The sequence below is a fragment of the Cotesia typhae genome, unplaced genomic scaffold, assembly GCF_013202065.1.
Source record: "Cotesia typhae breed Kobodo isofemale line unplaced genomic scaffold, CoteBio_Ctyphae scaffold_152, whole genome shotgun sequence".
Classification (NCBI taxonomy): domain Eukaryota; kingdom Metazoa; phylum Arthropoda; class Insecta; order Hymenoptera; family Braconidae; genus Cotesia; species Cotesia typhae.
In genome coordinates this window covers 10,105,626-10,118,880 of record NW_027423776.1, presented here as the reverse complement: position 1 = coordinate 10,118,880, position 13,255 = coordinate 10,105,626, and the positions used below count along the sequence as shown (strand labels likewise).

General features: G+C 26.4%; 1 protein-coding gene across 2 annotated transcripts in view; it reads right to left on the bottom strand.

The window, feature by feature from the left end:
* Rhogef64c (Rho guanine nucleotide exchange factor at 64C) overlaps window positions 1-13,255 on the bottom strand; it is a 142,448-nt gene that overhangs the window by 42,858 nt on the left and 86,335 nt on the right. The window contains exon 1 of one of the 2 annotated variants that reach the window (XM_074256128.1): window positions 12,482-12,870. The exons of the other annotated variant lie outside the window; for it this stretch is intronic. The gene's annotated coding sequence lies outside the window, so the exon portion shown is untranslated. Of the gene's footprint in view, window positions 1-12,481; window positions 12,871-13,255 lie in introns of those variants that run through there. 2 annotated transcript variants of the gene reach the window in all.

Genomic DNA, 13,255 nt, shown 5'->3' with positions numbered 1-13,255 from the left:
AAAAAATTGAAATAATAATTTAGATCAAAAGTTAAATCTTGATAAAATTAAATGCATCATTAATAATTTAATAATTGAGATCAAGTCAGATTGAGTAGAACTTTTTTTAGCGAATGATACATCTAGATACAGGAAAGACCTCGTATCTAGATAAACTTTTATTTTATATATTAAATAATGAAAGAAAAAAGCTAGATCTTGATTACAGGTCTTAATAAATTACTGTTTATTGAATAACCCACGTAAAAATGGCTCGGAATGACCCAAGAAATTTTTTGCACTAAAATTATTCAGGAAGTACCTTGCAATCTTGTTATATTTCTGCTTGTGATGTAATTTAGGTTTTGTAAAAGACAGATATTAATTATAAATGATATGTCAGAAGTTTAAACAATTCTTTGTTGGATAGAATTAAATGGACAATGATATCTTTGTACGGAGATTGTGGAACAAAGATCTTCTGTTAGTCTTGATTAATTTTTTTTATTTAATAATTAAGCGATTAAAATTTAGAAAATTGATAAATTAATCAAACTTTCGTGGGAATAATTAATTATTGTAAGGATTTTTATATTAAAAAATTTTTGTCTTCAAAAATTAATTAAAATAAATAATAAAATTTCAAGTAAATTTTTATTTATAAAAAAAAAAAAAATAACCTTGTTTTTATAAAATAAATTTTGATAAATTAATTAATGGAACTTAAAAAAAAATCCACTAAATTTATCAATGACAAGACATGGCTCGAGCCTCTCCAACACTTTGAACACTTCTAAAGGCTGCTGTCAAGGTAAGAAAGAAAAAAGTTCGCCAAAATAAATATAAATAATTTAACGTCCTTAAATTTTTCAGCGCCCGAAATTTGCAGTGTCACTTAACGTGATTTATCACGATTATAAAAACCGGCGAATAATCAGGTCACACATTAGAAGGCTTTTTGCGCTTACAAGTACGAGCCAAGTGAAAGTACCAAAGATGTATACGAGTTTGAATTGAATGAACAAGGCACTGTAAATTACACAGCCAGCTGATTTTTCTGGCGAGTGTAAACTTTGTATCTGCTGCTTGAAAATTCCAGCACAAGTTTACGGTTTTTGTTATTTACATACTATTTTTTTATGTACCTGCTAAGGCTAGAAAATCTAAATTTAAAATTAATAAATTATTGAATATTTTAAAAACTGTTCTTTACCGTTCTCAGGCTCAAATAAATAATAATTAAAAAAAAAATAACCGAATTAAAAAGTAGAAAATAATTTTTAATCAATTTAAAATAAAAATCGAGTGATAATTTTGTTTCATGTATTAAATTAGAACTAAAAAATTTTTTTTAAATTGCACTTACAGTTCAAATTTTTTCCAAAAAAAATATTTTATTAATTTTTATACATTTTTTCAATAAAAAAAAATTCTAATAATTTTTAAATGTCCGCTCACTTAATTTTCATTAAAAATAAGAATAGAGTGATTAAAAAAAAATTTATTTTGTTGTAAAATAAGCGTGGAGTTTTTAAAAATATTTTTATAATGACTTTATTTTAATCAATGTATTTCAATAAAATATTTACGAAAATTGACATCAAGCATCTCTCGCATTTTTACGATAAAATTAATTTTTTTGTCAATCTCTCTATTATTATTTAAAAATAATTTTATACTTTTTAGTTTATTTTTTTATTAATCCGTGATTTTAACCTTGTCAAACAATTATTTATTTAGTACTTTTTAAAACTATAATTTATAAAAATATTAAAACGTAGAGTGCTCAAAAATCGAGTTCTAAGATTCCGTCACATCTATAGATAGATTCGAAGCTTATAAAAGATTGTTGAAAAATCAAAGCAGTTCTTTGTCTGATATACACACACTACTTGTTAGCATACAGTACTCGCATGACAAATGATACCACCGGAGTACTTGAATCACTGATACCTGATTGTAGAAGCTCGTTCATCTATCATACTCTAATGTTTCTTACTCGCCGTATCGGCGGCTCACGGAGACCTACACATTATAAATAAGATAAAATTAATCGCTTAAAGAGAGTAGTTTAACATATAAGTCGTCGAGCGAGCTATTATTCACGCTCCGTTTACCCCGGGTCAATCTAATATCGCTCATAAAACCAGCACGTTAGTAGTGCTTCACTACTACAGCACAACATGCATCCATATAATATCTCATACCTTATAAGCCTTATGATAAATCCATATCCATATCTACTCTTATCTTAAACAGGAAATGATTGTGACTTATAGGAAATTAGCAAAACTCATAAGTGCAAGCTGGCCTGAAAAAAAAAAAAATCTAACGATTTTTAATAAGTCAACAACCTTTTGGAATTTAAATGAATCTAACTGAGGATCTAAAAGTTTATTAAACTAATTAAAGGCTGCCGACTGTCAGGTACATTGGCTTTAAGCCTGTTAATCTTTTTAATGTTTACTTTAAATAATTTTATTTAAAATTTTCAGAGTACTACCAACTCGGTAAATATATTTATTTATATATGTGTGTAGCTAAGTTCCAGTAGATAGATTCCGATTACTTGAGTATGTGAAGAAAAGTTGGCCAGAGCAATTAATAAAAGTGCGTTTCAGCCAGCAGCAGCTGATGGAAAGCGTGCTTACGCGCGAACAAGACAGGCACACTTTTTATGTGTGTTACTACACGCAAAAATCCTAACTTGCGTGAACTCATCCTTGACTGGTGAGCAGTTTAAACATATATTATAATATTCTGGTAAAAGTTTATGCTCAACAATGAAACATAACTTTTTAATATTTCTTGGTCATTGTTTTTTAAGACTTTTTTTTCATTATACTTATCTTGGATGATATTCATAGCAAGCCAAGCAGGTTTTATTTATTTATTTCGAGGGTAACAAGGTAAAGATCATTGATATTTTTATTCGATTTTTTCGTTCTTCGTTTTGCTGGAGAAAGACTCTTTTGAAAGTCATTGATCAATTGAGTCTCTGGTTTTTAATTTTTACGTGTTTTAAAAATTAAATTGATCATTTTTAAATTTTTCTTTGTTTATAAACCATAAAAAAAAAATGTATACTTCAAAAAAATAATACATTTTTTTTAAAATTACATTACGCTTATCGAGACCTTTCATTTGAGTACCCACATGGATTTTTCATATATTCTTTATATATACATATATATATATAATATATATAAATATATGAAAAATTGATGTGGGTACTCAAATGAAAGCTCTTGATGAGTTTTCCATCAGGATGAGCTTATATCTTTAAAAATGTCAATATTTAAAAAAATACAGTGCATTTTAACAAAATTCATTATTTAATAAAAAAAAAAAAAAAAAAAAAAAACAATATTAATTTTAATTGATTGTAAAAATTTAAGGTCACAGAAAATTTAAATTTTTGTGGAAATTTTTTAAAATATGACATACATTTTTAAATAATAATTGAAAGTAAAAAAAAAAAAAGCCTAATGACAAATGATAAATGAGCTTTGATGAGCCGCTAGATAAAAACAAAACTCGGATCATGCGACTATCTCAACCTTCTATATTAACTCGTATATTTATAATTAAAAAATAAACGTAATGCGATCCTAAAACACGTTATCTAGTTACACATACCAACATAAAAAAAAACAATAAATATATTAACGGTTGCGAAGGCAATCCCGTAGATCTATTCTCGAATTGATCATGTCGCGATTCCGTCAAAATCGGCATATGCATGATACATGATAGCGCAATTTAGCTGCATAGCAAAGAAAAATAAAAAGTAAGACGATACGAGGCAGAGTCTGATGACTCGCATGTATATTAAGTATTTAGTGTGCGATGTGCGACTGAAAAAAATCACCGTAAAGGTCGTTGGTTTCTTTGATAGTGTGTCGCGATTGTACCGAGAATTCGAACCGGTTGGATATATTTTTCCAACTTTTTTATCGTGGACCGGTTGACAGTCTGCACTCCATTGAGGTCACACTGGGTCATTCATTTTTGCGTCTCATATTTATATTTTTATTATTTATTAATCAATTGTAATTATTATCTTGAATTGATTAAAGATTGGTTAATTTTAAATTGAAGCTTTTGATTTGAGCTCGGCGATTTGAGGCGGGAAGATCGCGGAGTTTTCACGGCTGGAGGAAAAATTGGCCCAAAGTCAGGCTTAAGTGAATGGATATTGCGATTAAGGCAGACGATGGAGGATAAGAGAAAAAATAATAAGATAAAAAGAAAGAGGTACGGAACCGTTAGCCGATCGAGAGTCTCAACTGGTGGATACGCCCGTATTTTATATATCTGTACGGACTTTTAAAGCCGTGTGTAGCTACATCTCCTTTTCCTTCACTCATATTATGTATGTACATACATGTATGTTTAAGTTGTTGTTGGAATTCCGGATTAACGACGACTACTACTCGAAAAAGCGGTCAACGCGATGGTGGTTTCATTAAACGCATGTTTAGTTGAGAATCGCTGATGGTTCAGTTGTGTGTTACGCCATGCCGCTAAAAGTGTGTCAATAGGAGAGCAAATGTCCGAATGCTCCTGATGGACAATTGGGGCCATTGATTTTAATTTTCATTTTAATTCATTTTATTCATTATTTCTCCTTGCAATCCTATCAACTATGTCCAGTTTTCTTTTGCTGTAATTTGTGGTAGATATATTTATGCCTGTTATTATAATTACTGGTAATTATTAACGGAATGGTAGTCATTTATATTTTAAAGTCGTTTATGTTCGAGTTAACTCACTAACTATTCTTTGAGATTGTTTACTAGATTTTTTGCTGGTTTAATACTCTAGATTTTTTTTTTATGGACGTTAAAAGCTTCTCTAATATTAAAATTCTGATTTTCTACCATATTAAAAATTTATTAAATTTTTTTAGGATGCAAAAATATTTTTAAATTAAATATTGAATTAAAAAAAATTTAATTACGAATGCATTGTAATATTACAATGTCTATTTATTGATTTTATTTATTTTTTTATACATTTGATTTAAAATTTAGTTAAGAAAAAATCAAACTTTTGTAAAATAAACTTGCAAAATTATCAATAAAATTAGAAATTTTTATAATTCATAAAGATAGAAAATTTTTTTTAATAAATTTATTACCGGACATAATATTAAAAAAAAATTACTTTTTTATTTTTAACAGTGTAATTTTAACGAGTTTTTTAATCGGTTAGTGCAATAATAAAATACTGTTTTTCCGGAACAAAAAATTATTACGCTTGTTACTTTTACTGTAAAAATAATATTTTTTAATTTTATTATTCTAAAGGCCTTAAGAAAAAAAATTAATGTGTTAATTCAGACGAAAGTTTAGAATCACTAGAGATTTATATAATTTCTCTGTTACGTTATTTTTTTTTATTATCCATAAATAAGGCGATAAAATTTTTTCTAGTTCAAAAAATTCATTTCAATTTTTTCTTTTTTATATTTAAGTAAAAATTTAGTGTTTAAAAAAAAAGGATTTACTTTAAATATTAAAACTTATATCAAAATTTTTTATCGAATATTTTTAAAACCAAAAAAAAATTTATTTTATATTTTTTTAAATAATTTAAATATTTAATTAAAATTTTCTGCGGATTAAAAAATCCAATTAGGTCAAAAATAAAAATTATTCAAAATATTATTCTCTGTTCTCTGTCCATCGTAATTCTTACTTCTTAATGGCCCGAATATTCCCGTAGCGTGTTTAGCCCAAGTTTGGTCTGCAAAAAGTTGTAACAAAAAAAAAAAAAAATTAAACAAAAAGCCAGTACAGGTGAGGAAGACGATGTCTCGTCAGATAATGATGATGATGATGATGATGTGACCACTCGTGACTGGTGTTATTTGAACCTTCGGACAAGTGACCTTAAGCAGACGAGAGTGGAAACTACTCACTCATTTCGTCTATTATTACGCTAACTTATAACTTATAAGTTATAACGAGGATTGTTGTTATTTTTCTCTTTTCCTTCACAGTACACTCTTATCCAGATGAGAGTTTAGTTGTTACTCATGTCAGGCTCTACCTCTGTGTTCATCTACGTGTACTTACATATTCATAAACACATAACCATACACTGTTATGTTTTGTGTTACATTACATTATATTACACCAGTATAAATGTACTCACCGGAGTCCGGAGTACAAAAGGTTACTGGGTTTCAGCTTGCGTAAATTTCTTTCTCTTACGAATTATATCTATATGGCAATTCATCTCACTGTTTTAAACAACTTGCGGTAAATATCAAGGCCACGAATATTCGATTCGCCATAAAGTTAAATTAAATTTCTATTTTTTATTTTTTTAGTTCAAAGATTATTTTATAAAATTTTGTAATTAAAAAAACAAATTTTTTTTAATCAATTATTAATTTTACATATTTAAAATTTTTTATAAAAATACATTTTTTGATAATTTTTGATTTAAATTAATTATATCAATTTTGAAAATTTCAAATTAAAAAAAAAATTTTTTTTTGGATTTCAAAAATCTTGACTTTTAAATTTGGCTCAAAATTCTTTCCAAAGGACAAAAATTACACAAAATTGGACGACCTTTTTCATAAAAAATTAAATTTCCCACAAAAAAGCTTCTTTATAATTTTTCCCTACCTCCAATCCTTTAAAATTTTAATTTCCATTAATCTCTAATAAAAATCACTTAAAAATTTTCCAACAAAATAAATAAACCCAAGATGGCGTGACTTCCTCCTTGATTCTCGATCTTAGCCGTCTTGGTCTTAAAGAGATTTTCTTCCTCCGCTTTAAACTCATCTTCGCTCGGATTTACTCGTTTCTGCGAAACGTTTCTCGCTTCCTGCATCGCCACTAAAGTGTATTACCTTTTTTTTTTTTTAACTTTGTTTTATTTCCTTTTTTTTTTTTTAGCGATCCTTCATAAGATCAAGAATTTGCACTATCTCTATAAATTCCTCCAACCTTATCTTTATATCTTTTTTATAACAAAAATAATAATTAATCCTCATATTTAAATATCTCAATAAATTTAATAGATCTGAGTAAACATTTTACAGCCTTTAAACTTTATTATTACTTAACTTTATTTAATTAAACATTTTTAATAATTATAATTATTATTATAACTATAATTTAAACTTAAACCGTCGCTAAAAATTATAAAGGGGTATATTTAATTTATTTTAAATTATTTTTTAGCAATAAAGTCGGAAATAAAATTTAAGTGTCATATAAAATCCTGTACCTCCGACATTTGTTATTTCGTTACCAACTTTTTGTATTAGGGTCTGTTTTCAATGGGGAACTACTTCTATTCTCTGTCATTAATTCTCCGGTAATAATAGGGTCATTTTTTGCTGCATGGCCAGCTCTTATATTATCTTTTTCTCGTGTATAAATATTGTGTTATGTACTGGAGAATAGAAACGAGAGGATCCACTGTTTAGTTGTATTTTGGATACCCCGATCCTTATATTAACTTACTCAAGTCAAATTCGGTGCTTTTGGAGTTTAGTTCAGAGACTAAATAAAAGTAAACTGGTTTTCACGGGCCCCGCGGCTGGATTTAACTAGCCGTATTTTTTTATTATCATCTTAGTCAGGACAAAGAATTTTCGAGACAAAGAGTATTCAGATAAAGGATATAGTAATGTGAATAAATGTAAATATTTGGAAATAAAGTTGAATTTAATGCAAAGCTTAAAATTTTTTTTTTTTTTTGGATAATCAGAAAATTTATTGATTTTTTATTTCATTTATTAAATTATTAATGAATTATCGTTCTAAAAAATTAATTAAAAATTTTTTTTCTTTATTATTTTTATACAAATCTTTATTAATAAAAGAGTAAGAACAACTTTATTTCCATGATAAAATAATTAAGAAATGACCTTGTATCTTGCGAACTATTGACATTTTTAAATATATAAGCTTATCCCGATGTTACACTCATTGAGACCTTTCATTTGAGTACCCACATCAATTTTTTATATATTTATATATATTATATATATGTATATATGAAAAATATCTAAAAAATGCATGTGGGTACTTAAATGAAAGCTCTTGATGAGAGTAACCTCGGGATGAGCTTATATCGTTAAAAATGTCAATATTTAAGAAAGTACCGCGCAATTTAACAAAATTTATTATTTAATAAAACAAAATTTTGATTATTTATGTGACTGCAAAGTTTTTAGTATTTATTATGTAAGATTAAATTTAATAAAATTTTTCTCTCAATTTCACTCCCGTAAAAAATTGAAAAATCATGAATTAAAATTAGACATTAAAAGTACTAAGAAATAAATTGAAGCATTAAATAAAATATTTCCTTCCAATAAAATAATCAAGTAATTAAATTTTTAAAAAATAAATTTTTCATCTCTAAAATATTAAATAATATAATTAATATTTATGTAATAATTTTTTTAACCAATATTAATTTTCAACGATAAATTCTGTGCTTTGCAAATAATTACTCCCAAAAAAATCAATAAAATTTTACTATGCAAGACAAAATTTAAAGCTCCGTGTCTTGTAAAATTTTTTCACATTGAACATTCCAAGATCCCTTTCTATCACGTTCATTTTCTTCTCTTGCACGTATAATAATTCAGGCTGTTATTCAGACCAAGGCGAAATGGAGACAAAGGACATAAATGCATGGATATTTTATTTTATATTACTGCAATATATATACATATATAAGTATATATGACTTGAATTACTATTACTATTACTATTGCTATTTACTTTCTACAAAACAATCTAATCATCTAGTATTCGTTGATGCTTTCACGATTGTCTTTGGTTCCCATGCTCCTGACTTTTCTGCCTTGCATTTTAGATAGTATTCTTTGCGCTTGGCCTTCACGCAATTACAAATAAACATAAATTTTTATTTTTATATTAATTATTATTGTTCAAAGTTATTAAAGCCGTGAATCTTCCATAAAAATACTACAATGGAAAAAAATGAACACTTTCGATAATTATTGATCCTTTTAAAAGCAACCACAAAATTTTAAAATTAAAAATTTCTTCAAATAATTCGAGAGTAATTTCGCAAAAATAAAAGTAAACACGACACAATATATAAAAGTAAAGCCGAGCTGAATTTTCTGAGGCGTCCAACCAGCGAAATCGTCCAATTACATTGCGTGCATCTCTTTTATGTGTAAGAACGGCGAAAGTGGTTCCACGCGAATAAAATCCATTTCACAGCGGTATCAAACCACAATATGATACAAAGCCAAATTATACCTCCAGTAATTTAACAACAATAATAATAATTATAAACCGTGATGAATTTTTATATTTTCTTACTCTCTATTGCTGATAAAAAAATATTAAATTGATATTTATTTTTTTTTACCCTATCAAATATAATCTTCAGTTTTTATAAATTTTTTTCTAAAAAATTTTTAAATAAAAAATTTCGAGTTTCATTTTTTGACATTTTTAAGTCCCAAAAATTTTAATTTAAAGTATTTTAAAGTATTTAAAGTATTTAAAGTATTTTAAAATTTCTTTAATTTAAATTAAAAAAAAAAAATTTTTTTTTGTATTTTTTTCTTTGAAAAAAAATTGTCAAATATTTGCTAATTAAAAAAAAATTTTTTTGAACTAAAAATACTGGAATAAAAAATAATATTTAGTTCATACTTTTTACATTTAAAAAAAATCTCCATATTTGTTCACGTACACGTACTTGGTATTTTTTTACAACTTGGAATTGAGATAAAGAACCACAGAAGTGTCAGTAGAAACGCGATAGGTTAAAAAAAGGAAATGATATTTATACTGTTTTATTATTCATACTATAAAATATAAAAGCGCATAAGGATGACTTGTAAGCAAATATGCTAAAAAAATAATTTAAATAAATAAAATAATGTAATATAAAAGGATAAGGTGAAACTCAGCTGAGGTTTATCAGTATCTGGGACCACAACGTCTTCCATTTCGTCACCACAAATACTTAACTTCCTCTTCTTTCATTAGTTTTTATCGCAAATAAAACTCTTTGCCTGTGGTCGCTAGTACCTTGGCTCAAAGCTTCTTCATTTTATTTAAATTATTCAAGCAACTTTGTTATTAAATAATAATTAATTATAATTTATAATTATCAATTGATCATGCTTCATCGATTATTAATAACCGATTATATCATATCATTTGTGTAATTAATTGTTGACGGGACTTCAAATTTATTGACAAAATTTTAATAGAAAAACAAAGTGATAAATATTTATTCTATTAATATGTATATTTATTTGTTGCCAATTATATATATTTTATTTACGTAATTGTTGAATAAGACAGTAAAAATTTTTTATTATTACTACAGTATTTATTTAACAATTATTAAATATACTATTTTATTACCGACTATAACAGATTTTATGCTCTATTGATTAGCGAGCGTTCCGTTCCAATAAGTTGTAAATTTAATGTTTAGATATACATTTAGATCATTTTGTTTAGAAATCAAATTGTTTTTGAGTGCTTGAAGTTTATCGTAAGTGTGTTTAAGTTCGTGGGAAAAATATCTTTATGTTAAAAAAATTTTATACATTTAAAATTAAATAATAGAAAATTTTTTTTGTTTTATAAAAATTAAATATTTTAATTAAAAAACTAAAATCTAGAAGGAATTTTAAGATATTGGTAATTAAATGTGATATTTTATAAAAAAAAAAAATTTTAATTGCAACGATTTGTAAATCAGTTTGATAATTGTTATAAAATTGTATTAAATTAAAATCTTCACCGAGAATAAATAAATAAAAATAATACAAAAGGTTAGAAGATTGAGGAGTTAAAACTTGTAACATTTCGCGATTTGACTTTCTTTATAATTTTTTTTACAAAATATTCTCATTAGTAAACTTGCTGGCTTTACATTTTTGATAATGTGATTACTTGACATTTAAATTAGTCGCAGTAAAACAATGAAAATAATAATAATGATGTACATGTTGGTTATAAGAAAAATTCTTTAGTAAAAAAATAATTGCGTGGAAATTAATATTAAAATTGATAAAAAAATAGAAAGCTAATAAAGGACAGAAAAAAATGGAACGCAGGTTTGAAAAGTAAAATAAATTCAAGAGGATTATCGAGGAGTTAATTATCACAGGGTCGTATACGTGATAACGATAAATTAGATTTTAGCCGGACCGTTAGATTCTAAGAGAGATGTTTAATGGAACGCAAGCGGGTAAATGTTCCGTGGCGCAGGAAAGGCGGCCACCTGTTCTGGCCGTTCAAAACTCTCCTGGTCTGCCGTTTATTTTTTATTTAAATAAAATGTCGATCGTGTTAAATCGTACGCAAATATTTAAATAGCAATAATAATAACAAAAGGTCGTCGCGGATCTTGGTTACTTGTAAACATTTTCTCATCGTAAATATAATAAAGGATCGAGAACTTTTCCACGTGAAAAGATTTTCTCGCAGCCATCCGTAAATTTTAATATTCTTCCAGGTTAGATATTATTATATCTATCCCTTCTCTGGTTTTTACACCAATGTAGAATATTGAAATTTAATTAACGCAAAACTAACTCAAGTTTTTTTTATGTTTTTTATTTGGAGCAGATATTATCTAATGATTGTTTAAAATAAATTTAATTTTATTTAATTACGAAAGTTCTTCTCTTTGTACCTGAACGGCCTTGTGCGTTCGCCACCTGTTTCGGTATTTTTTATTTTTTATCAGCCGCTTTTTGTACACGGGGTTCTATTTTTAGACGCCATAACAGTTTACACCGGAGTTAAGTTTGTATTGATAGATTAATTAAAAGGTTTGTATATGCAGATGTGGAGCAGCTCCCGCGAGAAATCGAAAGCCCACGAAAGAGTTTAATTGCGGAATCGGTAACGTTTTCATAATCTTCCCCCTGGTATAAGCAGACAGATATCGTCTACAGCTTGTATGAGTTTTATTTGGAGTTTACTTAATATACTCACTCGTAATCCTTGGACATGGCTAAAATTTCTGAGTAGTCTGGGCCTTAACCCAATAAAAAACGCAACTTTTCTCCTCATTTTCATATTCAATATTGAAAACTTTTTCATCATTCGACTTTTAATTTATTTAATTAAGTATGTCGTAGGTTTTTGATGGGAAAAATTTTTTTTTATTTGGATTTAAATAAAAAAAAATTTTTTTTTAATTTTCTTTGAAAAAAAAAAAAAAACTTCAAGTTCAAATTTTCAACATAATTTTGATTTTTTTACAAAAGAAATTTTTTACTTAGATTTAGATTAATTAAAATTAAAAAAAAAAAAAATGTTTTTTTCAGATTGTGTAAAATAATTTTTTTTTTCTACAGAAAATTTTACAAATTGATAATTTCTTAATTTTTTTTCACTTTAATAATGAATTCCGAATATGAATAAAATTTATCGGTTAATAAATAAATCATAGAATTTTAATTATAAATAATGAATTAAAAAATTTTTTTATAATGCACTCTACTCACCTTTATCAGACTTTCTACTCCATCAGAAGTATCCAGAATTTCACTTGACACTTTTTTATTTATTTACTATAAATATTTATTATTTTTCTATTTACATTCATATAAATTCCATAGATTATTTATAAAAATAATTATTCCATTAAAAAATCACATATTATAGAGGTAATTTTTCTAAAAAAAATTCACAAACACTCCAAACACTTTTCACAGCACGAAATTTGTCAATTTTTAACCCGAAATTTGGCACTACATTTTACGTATTTTTAATTTAATTAATTAAAAAAAAATTTTTCTTTAATTTAACAAAAACTCGGAAGAGTAAATCTAAAAAAAGTGTCAGTACCCTGGGGTACAAATATCGAGAACCATCCGAGTCGAGCGCAGTCGACAAAGTGAGAGGTCTAGCGGCACTCGTGAGTGCGCCAGTGACGTTACCAGCTGACTCCTCTCTTTCTTGTGCTTCTACCCAGGTAAAATACAAATACAAGAAATTTATATATACATATACAACTAGTGTGAGATATATTCATATACACAGAGGTATTATATCTTGTATGAACGTATGAAAAACTCCTTTTGCAAGAAGGTGTCCAACCTCCGCCAGCAATTCTCTACTTTATTTTTTATTACATTTCATAAAAAGATTTTTATAAATCAATTACTAAATTTTTTAATTAACATATTTAATTCAATGATTATATAATTTTTTAGAAGTCAAATTTTATATTTGAATTTCGCGGGTTTTATGATTCTAATTTTTGGAATTGAAATCAA